Source organism: Pinus tabuliformis, chromosome 6 (assembly GCF_031772625.1).
Source record: "Pinus tabuliformis cultivar Carrire ecotype Pingquan chromosome 6, CPIR1, whole genome shotgun sequence".
Taxonomy (NCBI): domain Eukaryota; kingdom Viridiplantae; phylum Streptophyta; class Pinopsida; order Pinales; family Pinaceae; genus Pinus; species Pinus tabuliformis.
Window position 1 is genome coordinate 438,572,732 of NC_142292.1, and position 19,366 is coordinate 438,592,097.

At 38.1% G+C, this 19,366-nt stretch overlaps 1 pseudogene; it reads left to right on the forward strand.

The window, feature by feature from the left end:
- The first annotated feature begins 18,270 nt into the window (after window positions 1–18,270).
- On the forward strand, window positions 18,271–19,097 carry LOC149259177 (ferredoxin--nitrite reductase, chloroplastic pseudogene; annotated as a pseudogene).
- The last annotated feature ends 269 nt before the right edge of the window (window positions 19,098–19,366 follow it).

Below are 19,366 nucleotides of genomic sequence, written 5' to 3' on the forward strand. Positions count from 1 at the left end.
ATTTCCGAACTACGTGCAGTTCTCATGACCCTGCACACTTGGTGATTAGCTCCTGTAGTCCTTTAACTGGCATATTGTCGCGCAAAAGTTTCATGCATGTCTCCAGAAAGGTAGTAAGCATTCAAGGATCCATTCCTGGCCCTGGTTGATCCTTACTATGTGAAGTGGAAGCCTCTACGAAGCTCTTCTTAGCTTCCATGAACGTCTCCTTTGTGTGCTCTAAGTCAAACTCAAGTTCCTTTGTAGGATCCTTGCAAACCCATGTATCTTCCTCTAGTTGCTTCCCCTTATCCTCTCTCGTGATCACACCACTTTTGAGCATCATGTTTACATTTGGGTCTTCTTCTCGTGGTTCAGACCTCATCATTTGGATATTCTGAGTCGGAGGAGGTTGGAGTATCCATTTTTCACGCATCTGTGTAATCAACATAGGACAATCTATCATTTCATGATCAAACTGAGCACAATACGAATAGGATATCCTCGTCGGGTTGGTGCAATTGCGGGCATAGTGACCTGTTCCTCCGCAATTGTAACAAATTAACTGTCTCTGGTCCCATTTCTCCTCATCCTCGACCTCGCCCTTGAAATCCAGTGTGTGCCATCCCCGCAGTTGGGTTGAGGGCTCGCTTTTCTATCTACATCCTATAGGCTAGGGTCTGATCCATCATTAGCTCATAGCTACGACAAGTGCGCTCATCATGGCCTACCAACCTGCATAAATTACAAAATAGCTACTGGGGAGTTTGCGTATACTTCTGCAATAGATGACAATTGTTCATCATGTGTTTTCCTCCTATCTGATAGATTGCACACCATAACACGGGTGTCACACTTGGACCTGCTTGTGCCTTTGGTCTCAATGGCATTGGTCCTCCTCCTACCAAGTAGTTCACAAATACTGGACAGTGGTTCTTGTCATGGCCCTAGCCTTTGTATTTTACACACCATACTTCCTCGCGTGCCTCTATCCACAGTGCCTTATCCTGCTTCAAACTCTGCATTTCCAGGAATAGATTATGTAGTTGCACGTGGATTTGTTTAACCCCCAACCTAGGGTCTTGTATCAGGGTCTCATGCAATCTCATCGCCATTTCCAATGCTTCAGCCTAGGTGGAAAGTTTCTGTTGTGACAGTGTCATACTCAAGTGCGGTGTCAGGGATGCCACAAACCATGTGCGATGTTGGGCATCTATTAGCATCATATTGGCCTCGCGGATCATACTCTTCAGCCGCTGATCTAGATCCCAGGGGGTCTCACCTGGAAGCATCGCGATCTCTTTAAACCCGATGATTGATTGTGTTTTTGACTTTGGCCTGAATTCCCTGTTTAGCGCAATATGGATTTCCACTATTCCTGCGTTCGGGTGGTCGTTAGAGTGCTTGAGATACCATGTCAACACACGATACTGCAGCGTGCTTACCAATGTATCCTTCTTAATATTGTCATCTATGACACCTTGCACTTCCCGTACTACCCTTACCACGAACTAGAACTGGTTTGGATCTTCATTCACTATACCTTTGAATATGGATAGTTTGATCGCGCTCATCATGCTGGACTATGGGGGTGATGGAGGTGGAGTGGGTGGAGATGAAGGTGAATTAGGTGGTGGAATGGGTGGAGGTGGTAACTACGGAATGCATTGCCTTATCAAAATGACCGCACTGCTCGAAGAGACCCAAGCAAGCTCTTCCTCGCTCTCTTGCGAAGGTGAAATTAAGAGATTGTTTTCTAATTCCCTGCTACCTTTGTAGATCTTTTTGCTCTGTGTCGTCCCAAACATTAATGTATTCGCATAACCCGCTTTTCACATGATAGTATCTTAATCAAAGTATTCAAATATTTAATATACTTACCTCGCGGTCCCTTAATAAAATGTCGTTCTGCTTCGCTGTAGCTCACGGTTGTGTCTACCTTGAACTCAGTGATGAATCCCCCTATTAATCGGTCGAGCCAATGGTCCACAACTCATGCAATCTTATCTTCTGATGCCTCTAGTGTGTGCACTAATTCCAGAGTCCACACTATCGGTTGGTCAAGGCTACCCCTTCCCTGGTGTAGAGCCTTGAACCTGTACCTTCCCATACACCTCTCAGCCTCGTTTTCCCACTCATTTCATCCACCAAGTTGATTAAATCATTGTATTTTAGGACTTATTTACATGGTTTTCTAACTATGCTAATGACTATTGTTTGGTTTAGAATTTTGGTTCAGAGTGCTGCGTTTCCGTAGCCAACACAGGTTTCTGCAGCTGATCCAGGTTTCTGCAGCCAGCACAGGATTCCGCAGCTGTTTTATTAAATGATATGTTACTGGTGTCCTCTGAGGAGATGAGCCACATGGGCAAGTTTCAGGGGTCAAGGACATGGCACGTGTCCCTCCAGATCACCCAGAACAGCCATAAAAGCCCGCGGTCAAGAGGAGGCAAATACCGGTCAACAGAAGTGTTCAGCGGTGGCACGGCTCTGCGTTGCTCTGTTTTTGGGCACGAGAAGCCAGGTGGCATCATCGTCAGCCACGGAGACAATCTAGAAGCACGAATCCAACAACCATACTCTCCAGATTGAATGAACATGATGACAGTTACCTAGATCCGAGGACGCAGAGGATTCACATGTTTTTAAACAGCTGGTTGAATAGCATAGATCTTGTTAAAGTAGTTTGCTTTCTCCTTATAAATAAAGCGTCCTTGAACGCTGTAGAGTTAATTGGGTTGTAATCGTTTTTAATGTAATTTTGAGCTCCCACTGTACTTTTACATTTGCTGTCAATACATGAGAAGATTGTTTTGCATTTAAGCATATAACTGCTCCTTGAATCGGCTGAAGTAGGCAGAGGGCCCCTGTTTGCTGAAGCCCTGTACATTAACCTTTAATTTCTTGCATTTCTTTTTCTTGTTTCATGTATATTAGCTGTACAGATGTCTTTTAAATTGCTGTGTTTTTATTTCTTTTCAACATGTATATTAGTTGTACATAAACTTTGATTTCTGTTGATTTACATTTCTACAATTTTATGTTCATGACTGATCAGTGCGTTATGTAGGTTTCTTAGGCAAGCCCGGGACAATTTTCCTTCTTTTCTTTTCATAACTAGTGGCATGCGTGATCATCTTGTCTATGTTGCTGACCTTCATTGTTTTGCAGTTTTGATTTTCCTTACTGTCATTTCTTTAACTTGCATATTTACTTTCTGCTCTTAGATATCAAGTTGTTCATCTATTGATGGTTCCTTTTCCATAATAAAATAACTTTATTGGGAGCCAAAATATCACTTAGTATAGCTTGATTTAGTTTGCTTTAGAACTCACATTACTTGACTTATTCATAACTATTTCTTACATGATAAATTCAGCTGAAAGGCAAAAGGTTAAGAGAAATTTAAAGTATTGTGACTAGTCTCTTTTATGTAGTTTCACTTAGATTTCACATTGCTTAACATTTCATGATATCTTTTCATAGAGAAGATTAAGTTGAAGAGTTGAAATAGTGTGAGATAGTTGTTCTTACTTTTAGTTGGATTTAATATAGATTTCATTTTCATTTTCATTCAGCAGCAGAGATACTGGGCCGATGTCATTAGTCCTTTATTTGATGTCTTTATTTTCCTTTAAGAGTTGATTTTATTGTAGTTGTTGTTCAAGCTTTCTTGTAGAATACTTTTTAAGTTTTTAGAAATCATTTAGAGATAACCACCATCATCCACATTTCACTTGCTTTATTACATTTCCATCACATCACAGTAGGAAAGATACATTCGAAAAAAAACTTAAAAAAAGCTAAAAACGACAAAAGACTAAGAAAACCGTTACCTAAGTACATATAGTACACCTCACTTCATCAGCTTACGAGCCCCGGGTTGACATTTAAAAGTTGCAATTTAGACATCACTAAATTGACCAAACATTTTGGCACCGTTGCCGGGGAAGTGAAATTAGGTAGCCAATTTCTAAAAAAAAATTAAGAAAATTCCAAGGAAGGAAAAATTGATAACCTCTCAAAGTATGCTCTCCTCTTGCACTTAATGTGATCTGGAGGATCAGAAAAGAGAAAGTTATTGGTTTAATAGTTTCTTGAGTATGCTCTCTTCTTGCACCTAGAGTGATCTGGAAGATCAGAAAGAGAATTATTAGCCCGACTTGAAGAAAAAATATTAAAAAAATGACATGCATAGAGCAAGAGATTCTAGGGGAAGGTTTTTAGCTAGAGCCAAAAGTTCGATTTTTACAACTCCATCTACTTCAAGGAATAGACAAGAGACACCTCCATCATCTCCAACTTACACTCCTAGCCCTAGGATTCCTGGAATTCAAGAGGCAGGAGTCGACTCTCCCACACCTTCCATCGAATCTGAACTAGAAAGAGATCCTTTCCTTCCTTCTACAGAGAGACAAATTGTAATTGAAGAAGTAGAATCATCTGAAGAAGAGGGAGAAATTCCTTCTCACACACCCTTAGTAGAAGAACCAGAAGACTCTGAAGTCTCCAGGGAAACTACCATGACAGAGGAAGGAGCAACTGGATTTGGTAGAGGTAGAGGTAGAGGAGGAGGAGGAAACAATGGAGGAGGTATAGGTAACATTGGGGGAAATAGGGATGGGGATAACTCATTCGGGTTTCCTATATTCGATGAGGACTCCCGAGCCACAATGAAAAACATCTCACCATCTGTCCTCCCAAACTTCCATGGGTTCAGGAATGAGGACCCTGAAACATTTCTATTTGAGTTTGAGGTAGTGTGTCGAACTTATGATTATTTGGAAGACTCTCAAAAACTCAAATTGTTTCCTTCAACATTGAAAGGAGCAGCCTTGAAATGGTTCATGGGATTACTCACTCAATCCATTAGGTCTTGGAATGATATGAAACAAGCATTTTTGGATAGGTACCTGGACTATTGTATGCCCACCAATCACAAGGATGAGGTATTCAAAATGATGCAAAAAGAAGATGAAAACTTGGAGGAGTTACTTGAAAGATTTCAATATAATCTGAAAAGAGCAAAAATGAGTAACTTGGATGAGGAGACCTTGAAAGCCCTTTTATTAAAAGCCATCAGAGATTAATGGATAGATATTTTGAACATGATGGGAAAAGGAGATATATCTCAACTTCCACTTTCTGATATAGCAGAATTATGTGTCCATCTCTCAAGGGGGAAATCTAAAACTCAAAAAGGGCCTAGAGATCCTTCTCTCATCAGAGCAAATAAATCTGCAACTGGATCGGTAAGTAGGGCTGAGATTGGCAACATGCTTGATGAATTCAAAACTGATATCTTAGGGAGTCTTAGTGAGCAACTAGACACCCTTAAGATTCACAATAAACAGAAAGCAGAAGTTGAGGCTTTGGCCATCTTTTGCCCAAAGTGTAGGAAGAAACATGCTCTAAGGGAATGTCCCTTGGATGCAAAAGTTGTAGAAACATGTGTAATTTGTTCAGAGACTCAAAAGACCAAAGATTGTCCTTCAATTCCTGGGCTCAAAGCTGTCTTTCAAGAAGATCCAAATACAATCGAATCTCTCTGTTTTGTTGCAAGGAGACCTTGGCAGGGGCAACAAAATCAAGGGTTTAGCAACTCTATGAATTTTCAACCCCCACCAAATTGGAATCCTTGGCAACAACCTTGGTCCCAACCTCAAAATCCTTTTCAATCATGGGTACAAGGTATGCAAAATCCTTATGGGAGATTTGCACAATTTTACCAATATCCTCCATCTTTTCAAAACCAACAAGCTCCACAACTTCCAAATCAAAATCCAAAACTATCATTGCCATTTCCACAACAACAACAACAACAACCTTCTCAACAAAATCCAAATTCTCAACTCTTGCTTCCATTCCAACAGAAGTCAAACCAACTTCCTTCTCAGCCATTGCCAAACCCCAATAATAAAAACCCTCAAAATGCTTACATGATGGAACGTCAACAATTTCCTACCTATATGATTGTTCCTCAATGAAGTACAACTCAGATCAGGTAGAGTCCTAGATAAACCTTCTATAAATGCTCAAGAGAAAAGCATTTTTGAGGAAGAGTCTCTTGAAGCCAATAAGGGTTCTGAAGCATCTCTTCAAAACCCAAACACTCAAAAAGAAAAAGAAAAAGAATTAACCCCCACAACTCCCATAGTTGAGCAACCTGCATCTTTATCCACACCTCCTTTTCCTGAAAGATTACAAATTGACAAAGGAGTGGAAAAACAAATTTGGTTGCCTGACTATAATTTTCTAGATGAATTGAAGAATGTCTGTATCAAGATTCCCTTGTTACAAGCCATTAAAGAGATTCCTATTCTAGCAAAAACAATAAAGGAGTTGAGTCTTAAAAGACCAGGAAGGAAACCAAGAGATACCAGAAGGATCCACCTGGTAGGGAAAATTGCAGATATCATGATGGGAAAAATTACTATGCAGAAATATGTAGATCCTGGTGGTCCAATTGTCAAAACACATATCAATCGGGTAGAAATACCAAATACTTTGATTGATTTAGGGGCTGCTATCAACATCATGAGTAGACAGACTATGGAACAACTAAAACGTCCTAATCTTCTTTTTACACCTACTTTATTGCAACTTGCAGATCGATCAATTATTAAACCAGATGGTGTATTAGAAGACATTCCAGTCTCCTTAGACTCTTGGGAATATCCAGTGGATTTCATGATTTTAGCTCTCAAGAGTAATCTAGGAGGACATCCTCTTATTTTAGGAAGACCTTGGCTAGCCACAGTTGATGCTTTCATAAGTTGTAGGTCTGGGGATATGTATATTTCTGATGGTAATTCGAAAAAGAAGTTCAATATGTATCCTCCAGCAAAATCAATTACAGAAATAGGAGATAATGAGTGGGTTGATGATGAAGATACTATACAACCTATCTTTACCATTTCTGAGATTAGTGAAGATAGTCAAATTCTGAACACGTTAGAAAACTTTGAACCATCTTCAGAATATGACCACACACAATTTCAGTTGGATTCTGACATTGAGTTTCTATCATCTAGACAAATGTCTCTTTTCTCTATGGAAGAATTTGGTAGTTCTGCCATTGAGATTTTTCCAGGAAAAACATTGAATATCAACAAAAACTTGGAAAAATCACAACAGGAAGAGCTAACCAAAGTCTTGCAAAAACATTCTACTGCATTTGCATGGGAGTATACTGATATGAAAGGTATTGACCCTAAGACTTGCATTCATCACATCTACATTGAGGAAAATAGTAGACCAATCAGACAACCTCAAAGAAGGATGAATCCAAACCTTATGGAGATAGTGAAAGAAGAGCTCCAAAAGTTACTTAATGTAAACTTCATTTATCCAATTTCAGATAGCCGATGGGTTTCTCCTTGGTTATAGTACCTAAAAAGAATGGTAAATGGAGGGTTTGCATTGACTACAGGGAATTGAACAAAGCAACTTTGAAGGATCACTTTCCTTTACCCTTTATTGATCAAGTATTAGATACTTTAGTAGGCAAAAAGTATTTCTCATTTTTGGATGGTTTTAGTGGTTACAATCAAATTCAGGTAGCACCTGAAGATCAGGACAAGACCACATTTACCTGTCCATGGGGAACTTTTGCTTACAGAGTACTTCCTTTTGGATTATGTAATGCACTCGCAACATTTCAAAGGGCAATACTGGGAATCTTTTCTGATCTAATTCATGATTGTGTAGAGGTCTATATGGATGATTTTACAGTTTATGGTAATTCATTTGAAGAGGCATTAGAAAATTTGGAAAAAGTCCTTATAAGATGTAAAGAAACAAATCTTTCATTAAGTCATGAAAAATGTTTTATGATGCTTACTGAAGGGATTGTTTTAGGACATCATATTTCGGGAGATGGGATTAAAGTTGATAGATCAAAAGTTGAAGTCATCTCCAAGTTACCTATTCCAAATTGTCAAAAAGATGTTAGAAGTTTTCTTGGATTTACTGGATATTATAGAAGATTTATTGAAAACTTCACTAAGATAGCATCTCCGCTTTTCAAATTACTTACAAAAGACTGTGAATTCAATTGGGATCCTGACTGTCAATCTGCATTTGAAACTTTGAAAACAAGAATATCTGAAGCACCCATTTTGAGAGGTCCAAATTGGAAACTTCTTTTCCATATTTCTACAGATGCTTCAGATACAGCTCTAGGAGCTGTGTTGGGTCAAAAGGATTTAGTTCCTTACGCCATTTACTACACCAGTAAAAATTTGACTCCCAGTGAGTTAAATTATTCTGTGACTGAAAAAGAGTTCTTAGTCGTTGTTCATGCAATCAACAAGTTTAGACATTATATAACAGGCTATGAAACCTTTGTCCATACTGATCATTCTGCAATTAGATATCTCATGAAAAAATCTGTTACTAATGGCAGAGTTACAAGATGGCTTTTACTTTTACAAGAATTTAATATTACTGTGTTAGATAGACCAGGGAAACAAAATACAGTAGCTGATTTCTTGTCTAGAATCCAAAATACTAACGAAGATTCTCCTGTAGGGGATAAGTTTCCAGATGAATATTTGTTTGCAGTAACTACTAAAACTCCTTGGTATGCAGATATTGCTAACTATTTAGTTACAGGGAAGCTACTTCCACACTTATTTCCTAATGAGAAAAGGAAAATTATTCAGGAGAGTTCAAATTATTCATGGATTTGTAATGAATTGTTCAAAACAGGGCTAGATTGCGTGATCAGAAGATGTGTTCGGGAAGATGAAATGCCTGACATCCTTAAGGCATGTCATGATGAACCGTGCGGTGGACACTTTTCTGACAAGAGGACGGCCTATAAAATCCTTTCTTTAGGATATTATTGGCCTTCTCTCTTCAAAGATGCAAAACAATATGTTAGAAGGTGTGACAGTTTCCAAAGAGTTGGGAGACCAACTCTTTCAAATGAAATTCCATTATAGCCACAGGTACTCATCGAACCCTTTGAAAAATGGGCTTTAGATTTCATTGGACCTATTAATCCACCATCTAGACAAAAGAAGTATATATTGGTTTGCACTGATTATGTTACTAAATGGGTAGAAGCCAAGGCATTGCCTTCTGCCACTGAAAATTCAGTTGTTCAATTTCTTTTTGAGGATATTTTTACTCGTTTTGGTGTCCCAAGAGAAATTGTGACAGATCAGGGAAGTCAATTTACATCTAACTTGATGGAGAAGCTGATGGAAGAATACAAAATCAAGCACAGAAAATCTACTCCATACCATCTGCAAGCAAATGGTCAAGTGGAATCTACAAACAAAGTTCTTGAGAGCATCATCACCAAAACTGTTCATCTCCACAGAAGAGATTGGGAAGAAAGGCTTCCTGAAGCCTTATGGGCCTATAGAACCTCATGGAGGAACACAACAAGACATTCTCCCTATGAACGTTTTTATGGGAAAGAAGTCTTGCTCCCCATTGAGTTTCAAGTCAAGACCTTCAAGATGGCAGTTCAGTTGGGGATGAATCTATCAGAAGCCCAAAAGCACAGAATGGAGCAGCTGAATGAGCTAGATGAAATAAGACAAGATTCAATTTTAAGGACTGATCTAGTTCAACACCAAAGAACTAAGTGGCATGACAGATATATCAAAGAGAGAAAGTTTCAAAAGGGAGATTGGGCGTTATTGTTTGATTCCAAGTTTAAAGACTTCAAAGGGAAATTTCAGACTCATTGGCTTGGACCATATGAGATTGATGAAGTCTTTAGCAATGGAGCAGTTCGAGTCAAGACTATTGATGAGTTTCAAACTCCTCTTATTGTGAATGGCCACCGATTGAAAATTTATCATAAGCCACTCTCAAAAGAGGACTTTGTCAAAATGTTTCAAGAAAATTATGCAATGAGGCTGGTGGAGAAGAATCCTTCTCCTCCATCAGCCTAGTCTTTGTTTCTTTCAGTCGAAAAAAATAAATAAATAAATAAAAATTCTTTTGTATAAGCCTGAAAACCAATCATAGATTGGCAGTCTTATACAGAAAATGTAGAGTGAAAATCAGGGACACCTGACACTCTATATTTTCCAAAAAAAAAAAAAAAATCTCTCTTCCTTTCCATCTTCACTCCACCTCACTTGTCATTTCCATTTTCACCTCCATCTCATCTTCATCTCCATTCCACTTCACTCCACTTCATTTCCATCTTATTCCACTCATTTCATTCCATTCCATCAATAAAAGTCCCTCTCAGGACTATTTCATTCAGTTAGTTCTTTTTCTAACTATCTTTGTGTAGTTAAAGGGGTGTTGTCTTAGTTTCCGCAGCTGGAAACCGTTTCCGCAGCTAGCACCAGTTTCCGCAGCCAAAAACGATTTCCGCAGCCAGCATCACTCTTTCTCTACAGCCAGCAGCACTCTGTTTTCCAAAAAAAAAAAATCACAGTCAAAGGTTAGCATCATCATCACCAAAGGTAGCAAAGATATGAGGCATCTGCAAGATCAAAGAGCAATAATGGGTCAGAATCCTTAATCAACAAATGGCAAACTTCCAAAGGTATGATCAAAATCTCTACCAAATAAAAATTTAATGTCATTGTATGCATAGTTATTAGATCATGGAAATTCCACTAAATACAATGATTTGATACGGCAAGATCCATATCACTCCTCTTCCACGATGATAATCCATCCACCTCATTCCTTTCTAACGGTCCCATAATCACTATTAATTCAAACTCGAAATGGGGCTGCTCTTTCATTTATTGGTCGTACGCGGAAGAAGTGACCTACTGTACTACGGCTCTCCTCCACCATAATTTCCGCAGCCAACGTTGAGACGTGTACGCAAGCCAACCGATTCAAAAGGACTCAGCCGTTATACTGCCCATTTATCACTTCACTCCCGCATGCATTTGATGCTAAACCCGTGACTGTTGCTTACCTCGGTGCTCATACCATTCTCTGTTCTCCATTTCCGCTGCAACCTCCATAGCTTTGCTCTAAACCCTGATTACAGTCACTGAATATGCTTTGCATTTCGATTACGGCCTCTCCACTTACCTTAAGAATCCCGTAATCAGCTCGTTTTTCCCTTGAACGTCCACACACAGTAAAATTTTCAGCCGGGGTTGAAAGCCGAGAATGGGAAAGTTACTCAGAGCTGAACCTGAGGGCCCAAAATACCTGGAGGGGTATCCGCAGACGAAGGATTCATTGAAGAAAGAAAAGTGGCTGAAATTTATTCAAAATTTCAGAGGTTATAATAAGGAAGTCACTAAAACCTTTGCTCAGTCCTTTAATGGACACGTAGTGGAGGTAGGGGATTTGAAATTTACAATAACAGAGGCCACAATAGCAGCAACAACTAGTTTACCACAACAGGGAGACAGATGGTTTAAAAACAGAGGTCTGGATGATCAAGGATGGAAAGTCATGCTCAAAAACCCAGGTATGGATACTTCTATATTTACTAAAAGAATTCCTGTGCATGTAATCAAAGAAGAATGGTCTACGTTGTTATTACTTGTTCAGAAGTTTATTACATGCGAGGGTCGTTTTGGCACCATGTACATGTATCATGCAAGGATTATGATGAATTTTATGGAAGGCCATGCCCTTAATTTACCTTACTTTCTGTTAGCAAGCCTGAAGAAAATGAGCTCTACTGTTCAGAAACATGTAGGCCATATTGAATCCCACCTTTACCATCACCGGCTCATCAAAATTCTCATTGAAGATCAATTGAAGAATAATAACGATACTTGGGAAAAGTTTTTAATCAGAAATCACTTCCAAGAAGTGACTGAAGCCTCTGCCAGCAGTTCCCCAAAAATCCCAAAAAGAAGTAGGAGGAAAGAAAGAAATGTTACAACCCAGGACTCTCCTACAAAAGACACTCAGGAAACTGTTCAGGAGGAAGAAGAAGAGGGAGCTAGAAATAAGAAGCAGAAAAGGGACAAAGGTAAAATAACTATTCAAGAGACATATCTATCCCCTGAACCATCTGTAGAAGAAGAGTCTCAAACTCTGGCAGAAAGGTTAGCACATCTTCAAGCTGCTGCCTCAGCAAAGAAACAAAAAGAAAAACAGAGTGCACAGAAAAAGAGCACTAGTCCACATGTGAGGAGGGGCAGTAGGCTCAAAGGAACGAAAAGTGTAACCCAAGAAAAACAATCACACTTTATTGATTTAGGTGAAGGAACACCTGAAAAAGGTCCAGCTCAGTAAGACATTGAGGCAAGTCCTCCACGTGAGGAAAGTCCTTTTCAGCTGGAAAGAGAAAACAGTCCTCCTTTACCAGAATTTGAGTTCAGGCTGAGAAAAACACCTGAGGTAGATTCCACCCAGCAAGAAGAATATAACTACTTAGAGTCCTTGGAACAACCAGCTGCAGGACCAAGCACTACCTTGCCACTTGATGCACAAGTGTAGTCTTTAAAACAGGAAGTGTTTGAGCTAGAAGTCCTAAATAGGCACATTAAACAAGAAAATGAAGCATTAAAAGAGCAAAGTAAAGTGGACAAGATTGTCCATGACAATACCATGCTTCACTTAGGACTGTGGCCGAAGAAGAATAGAAAGTTGAAGAAAAAGTGTAAGAAGCTGAGCAGGGCATTGATTAATTTGAAGTTCAGGTGTCTAGTCAAGAAACCAAGGACCATTTTGGCATCAAGGAGAAAGAGAAGAAGGCTGGATGTTCTTGTAGAAGCATCAGAGCACATGGATTGAGGAAAAGAACTAAGTTTTGGTTGCATGAGGACATGCAACACCTTCACAGTGGGGGTATGTAGAGCCTTGAACCTGTACCTTCCCATACACCTCTCAGCCTCCTTTTCCCACTTATTTCATCCACCAAGTTGATTAAATCATTGTATTTTAGGACTTTTTTACATGGTTTTCTAACTATGCTAATGACTGTTGTTTGGTTTAGAATTTTGGTTCAGAGTGCTGCGTTTCCGCAGCCAACACAGGTTTCCGCAGCTGATCCAGGTTTCTGCAGCCAGCACAGGATTTCGCAGCTGTTTTATTAAACGATATGTTACCGGTGTCCTCTGAGAAGATGAGCCACATGGGCAAGTTCCACTGGTCAAGGACATGGCACGTGTCCCTCCAGATCACCCAGAACATCCATAAAAGCCCGCGGTCAACGAGGAGGCAAATACCGGTCAACAGAAGTGTTCAGTGGTGGCACGGCTCTGTGTTGCTCTGTTTTTGGGCACGAGAAGCCAGGTGGCATCATCCTCAGCCACAAAGACAATCTATAAGCACAAATCCAACAGCCATACTCTCCAGATTGAATGAACACGATGACAGTTACCTAGATCCGGGGACGCAGATGATTCACATGTTTTTAAACAGCTGGTAGAATAGCATAGATCTCGTTAAAGTAGTTTGCTTTCTCCTTATAAATAAAGCGTCCTTGAACGCTGTAGATTTAATCGGTTTGTAATCGTTTTGTAATCGTTTTTAATGTAATTTTGAGCTCCCATTGTACTTTTACATTTGCTGTCAATACATGAGAAGACTGTTTTGCATTTAAGCGTATAACTGCTCCTTGAACCGGCTGAAGTAGGAAGAGGGCCCCTGTTTGCTGAAACCCTGTAGAGTAACCTTTAATTTCTTGCATTTCTTTTTCTTGTTTCATGTATATTAGCTGTACAGATGTCTTTTAAATTGATGCGTTTTTATTTCTTTTCAACATGTATATTAGCTGTACATAAACTTTGATTTCTGTTGATTTACATTTCTGCACTTTTATGTTCATGACTGATCAGTGCGTTATGCAGGTTTCTTAGGCAAGCCCGGGACAATTTTCATTCTTTTCTTTTCATAACTAGTGGCATGCGTGATCATCTTGTCTATGTTGCTGACCTTCATTTTTTTTGTAGTTTTGATTTTCCTTACTGTCATTTCTTTAACTTGCATATTTACTTTCTGCTCTTAGATATCAAGTTGTTCATCTATTGATGGTTCATTTTCCATAATCAAATAACTTTATTGGGAGCCAAAATATCACTTAGTATAGCTTGATTTAGTTTGCTTTAGAACTCACATTACTTGAATTATTCATAACTATTTCTTACATGATAAATTTAGCTGAAAGGAAAAAGGTTAAGAGAAAGTTAAAGTATTGTGACTAGTCTCTTTTATGTAGTTTCACTTAGATTTCACATTGCTTAACATTTCATGATATCTTTTCATAGAGAAGATTAAGTTGAAGAGTTGAAATAGTGTGAGATAGTTGTTCTTACTTTTAGTTGGATTTAATATATATTTCATTTTCATTTTCATTCATCAGCAGAGATACTGGGCCGATGGCATTAGTCCTTTATTTGATGTCTTTATTTTCGTTTAAGAGTTGATTTTATTGCAGTCGTTGTTCAAGCTTTCTTGTAGAATACTTTTTAAGTTTTGAGAAATCATTTAGAGATCACCACCATCATCCACACTTCACTTGCTTTATTACATTTCCATCACATCACAGTAGGAAAGATACATTCGAAAACAAACTTAAAAAAAGCTAAAAACGACAAAAGACTAAGAAAACGGTTACCTAAGTACATATAGTACACCTCACTTCATCAGCTTACGAGCCCTGGGTTGACATTTAAAAGTTGCAAGTTAGACATCACTAAATTGACCAAACACCTGGCTATCAGTTAACCTTGCAATCCACTCATACGGTTTAGAAGGAAAGGATGCAAAGAAAATCTTGTGGATTTCCATATACAAGTAGCGATCCAACCAAATTTCATCAGATACTTGTGGAGTTCTATTTTCCTGTGTCATGAAATCATGAATCTTCTTGTCCAACCATTCTTCAATTTCCTTCTTTGTTGGGTTGGCATGACATTAGACATTAGACATTCTCTTGGCGAGAGCAATTTCTAGAAGATTCTTTGGGTTTCCACCTAGAAAACTACTTCTGCCATTTGTCTGCTCTTGCTCATCGCACCCTACAGAAGGTTTTTCCAGTATGCATCACACCCCCCGTGTGTAATAGGTGAGATGCATCACACCCTATGCATGGAGCAGTCTGTATGGTTCTGTTTTGACCAGTTCTGATTAGCTTTTCATGGAGAACTTTTGGGAGATGATGTAATCAGTTGACCTTGTTCCTTTAGGGTATGAAACAACACTTTTAGGGGTTTAGAAGCCCTTGGTTTTTGTACATATGTGATTGGGGTTGCAGTGCCCAAATATGTCTATAACAAGCCATTTCGAGCAATAAAATAAAAATATTTTCAAAAAGTAAATTAATTTTTTTTATAATGTATAAATTGAAAAATATATTTTAATTTTTGGTCAAACACCAAATTAATTCACTGTCAACCCATTATTGATTGGTGAATATTCAAAGCCAAGTGGACATTTAGGGATTAATAAGTGATTACAAAACCACCCATTAGGCACAACGAATAAACCACGCAGATAAAAGATTATCAGTAGTAGGTACCCTCCCAAGTGCCAACTAGAACGTGGATGCCTAATAAACCTGGAGTTACTTTTGAGCCATGAAAATCAAAACGACTTCAAACTATGAGGGTGCAATTATCTTACTAGACATATTGAATGGCTATATATGTTGTATGCTAGAGTTCAAACATTTGTGGTGACACAATTTCTTGAATGCATTATATACTTTCCCAATTACAACCAAGCATTAAAACAATTCAAGCATTATGCAAATGTTTGGTGTTGGGCCAATTAGCATCACATTGATTTGCATGTATATTGAGCTCATTCAGATTAGGAAGTGAGTATATCATCGATATCTAGACATATCCATGAGATTTGAACGCACCTCAACCCATATGATTGCACAATGAAGTAATGAATAGAGATATAGATCCAATCGTTGAGAATTTGGTTTAGAAAGTGCAATTAGATTTATTTCAATGCAAGAATGTGGAGCCTTAAAAATGCTCCGATGAGTTCATTCAATGAAAACCATTACACATTAGTAATAGTTTCAATAAATTCTAGAAGTCACGTCAGATTTTGTCTTCTATGAAGACTGAGTTCAGGTTCCAAAACCACACTAGATTGGTCTTAAGGTAATTGATTGCACTCTACTTCTCAAACCCATCTACATTGTAAGGATCAATCATTGATTCATTATTTCTGGATAAAGGATAGAAGGCCAATTCCAAATTTGATAGGTTTTTTATTCTTTATAACATATGGCAAGAGGGTTTTATATCTCATTCCATGAGGAATAAAATTTCAAGCCCATGACCACAAGAATTGAGAGCCAACTTGTCTTTGTGATAGAGAGATTTGGTGTTTGGCCTGCAATTTTTTTATAACCTTCGAACCAACAATCATTTGTCTCTGCAACCAATTTCTATAGCTCTACAATCATAATCTGTGAAGATTTGATGCACACATGCTACAACCATGGTTTTGTGTCTATAACCTACTAAGTTGATTTTACCATCAATTCCAATCAACACAAATTCCTATACAGACTTCATCCTCAATTACAATTGTATATACTCATTGGATACTAATTTCTACTTTTGTTTCAATGAATCAAGTCGATATGCATCAATGTTGAACTCAATTTTAAATGAGTGATGTGTTGGATAGAGGCTTCACCATTGGTTCCATATAAACGATGAACTAGGTAGAATTTACATCATCAATTTAGATGAATCGCTCGCTGTACAGAGAAAAGTTCCCCCAAACTCAACCTCAAACATAATTCCTTTTCCCTATTCCATAAAACACAATACTTTAATGTTGCACTTCCATTTGGATGTGATTCAACCCAATTTTTCTTACAATTGACAGGTTGAATGGATAATATGTATTATGCAATTAACACCATACGTTGGCACATTAATGCAGAGACATTGAACTCATAAAACTGGGAATAAAATATACCAAATTCATTAATCCAAAATTTGTACAAACTCTGTACAGGAATTTTGTAAATTAATAATTAATATATGACTGAATTACATGTAAATTTTTGGGCATCCTTATGCTTATTACAAATTCTGAGAATATCCTTAAATCTGAAGAATAAGAGAGAGGGGTCAATTATTTGATCTCTTGACAGTCAAATTTCAAGATATTTCTGGAATCTAGAATCAACATAAATTCAGCACAATTATTTTGATGTTACTCTGCTCAGGTCACCTCTACCTCACCTTCAAACGCGCTTGTCACCCGCAACAAAGTCATAAGCAATGAGCATACCTGATGTAGCAAAATGTGTTCATAGCGAAACAAGGATCTAAAAACTGATCGTAGTTTGAAAGAACAAATTCTAGGATATCCAAGGTGAATGTTCTCTACAGATTACTGACACACAATCATGTAGCAGATCCACCTGTGTCAAGAGCTGTGAGGCTTCAAATAGAAAAAGGTCGAGCTTTCGATGTGTGTCCAAGTCCAGTGTTGCATCTCAAATTCGCAGCCAAATTTGACAGCCTCAATTCTGATGATAGTAATGACATGACCAAAGTGTTGGAGCAACCATGTGGCTGTACTAGAAGAAATCAGTCACAGATTTGCTAGATCAAATAAACTGTCCAAGAACCAAGAACCATTAACCAATCATCGATATGCAGTGAGAATCACAGATCTGATCTCCTCGATCTGAATCCTCACCCTTAAATTATGTTTAAAATGATAGATCTAGGCCACAAGACGCATAATGTAGAGATATTCGTACAAAAATCGGGTTTTGGAAATTTGATTTGGTCATAGAAGGAACATACTGTCGTATAAGGTATGGATCATTAGATTCAACAAGGGTGTTGATTGATTTCCAAATGTCAAGCATTACTCAGCACCATTATTAACAGAGTACATGTCTGTAATATTTTTCCTTTCAAAGGAAAGTTTTGTCTTGGATTCCTTTTGTGGTCACTGGATCCCTTTGTTAGAATTAATGACTTTGAATACAAATGATTCCTTAAATACTCACAAGTCTGTTTCAAAATACCTGGATCAAACCCAACCCTTTTTTAATAATAAATGAGAACTCTGGCATCAATATATAGATCCATCCAAGTACCATTTTCTTGGACACTAGACTCTTCTATTTTCTCTTTTAACAATTGCCATAGAGCATTTCCATGATGTAATTCAAGATTCTAGAAAAATATCATGTTGTATGCTATACGCCATTTGTTTTGTCATTTTAATTGTTGTGATAGCATGGGATATAAAGGCAAGAGTTTGGGACAACATATTATTTCTGTAACATTTTTATTTTTTGAAATAGGATTTTCCAAAGCAGCTAATTTTTTATGGATCATAAGCAGCTAATTTTTGATGGATTTTCCAAAGCAACTAATTTACAGCAAAATGTATTTCAAATTCAAAGCTCAACTGATTAAGGTAATTATTGTGTTTCAGGACTTCAATTTCAAAGTTTCACTTAATGTAATTGTGTTTAGAAATTATGGAAAATGTCTTGCACTTCAACCATGGATATATGGTTGAAGTGTCTAATGAAATAATTGGAGTGTATTCATTCATGGAGATGATTAATGTGTGCAGATTAAGTTAGAAAGGGAGCCCATGAAATTGTTCATGGATAATGAGATTGAAGAACTGCAAAGAAGCCCTTGGCTGAAATTGAGAGTGAGAAGGTTAATAAAGATGATATAGATGTACGCCTGAAGTGGTTGGATCTCTTTCACTGAAGAAAGCATCAGTGTAGGTGCCCTAATTCAATTCCTCTAGGCTATGCCTTCCCCTAAAGTTTTGAGTTTTTTTTTTATTTGATCACTGTGAGCCGAACGATTTTTGGTTCTTTGTTGGTTTTTGAAGATGGGAGATTCATGATGACACTTAAGATTCTGAATGGAGTGACTACCAGTCTCCAAACTCGATTTTTGGCAAGCATGATTGAAAAATATGGAGCAGAGGGATGCACAGATATAACGACTCAACATAATTGGCAGATTCGTGGAGTTATGCTAGATGAAGTACCTGCCATATTGAAAGGGCTGAAGGAGGTTGGACTGTCAAGCTTGCAGAGTGGAATGGACAACGTTAGAAACCTTGTGGGAAATTATGTAGCAGGGATTGATGCTGATGAAATCATTGACACAAGGCCATATACAAAGGTTCTGACTGACTACATTGTCAACAATGGCAAGGGGAATCCATCCATAACCAACTTGTGAGTGCTAAAGTAGATTTTGTTGGTACCATTCATTTTGGATGTTGAATTAAATTGTGTAATGGTCAGCTTCTTTTCATTTTGTTTTGGGAAATAAACAAATCTTTTCCAGAGAAATAGGTATATTTTTTTTGAGTTCAGGACAATGTTACATAGGGATCTCTTTTTTTGAAACTTTTGTTGGTGAGTCTCCATAGATGCGCATGAAGGAAAAGGAATAAGATCAGGGCAAGCAGTGCTGGATTTGTGAAGCTCTGTTTCCACATCCATAGC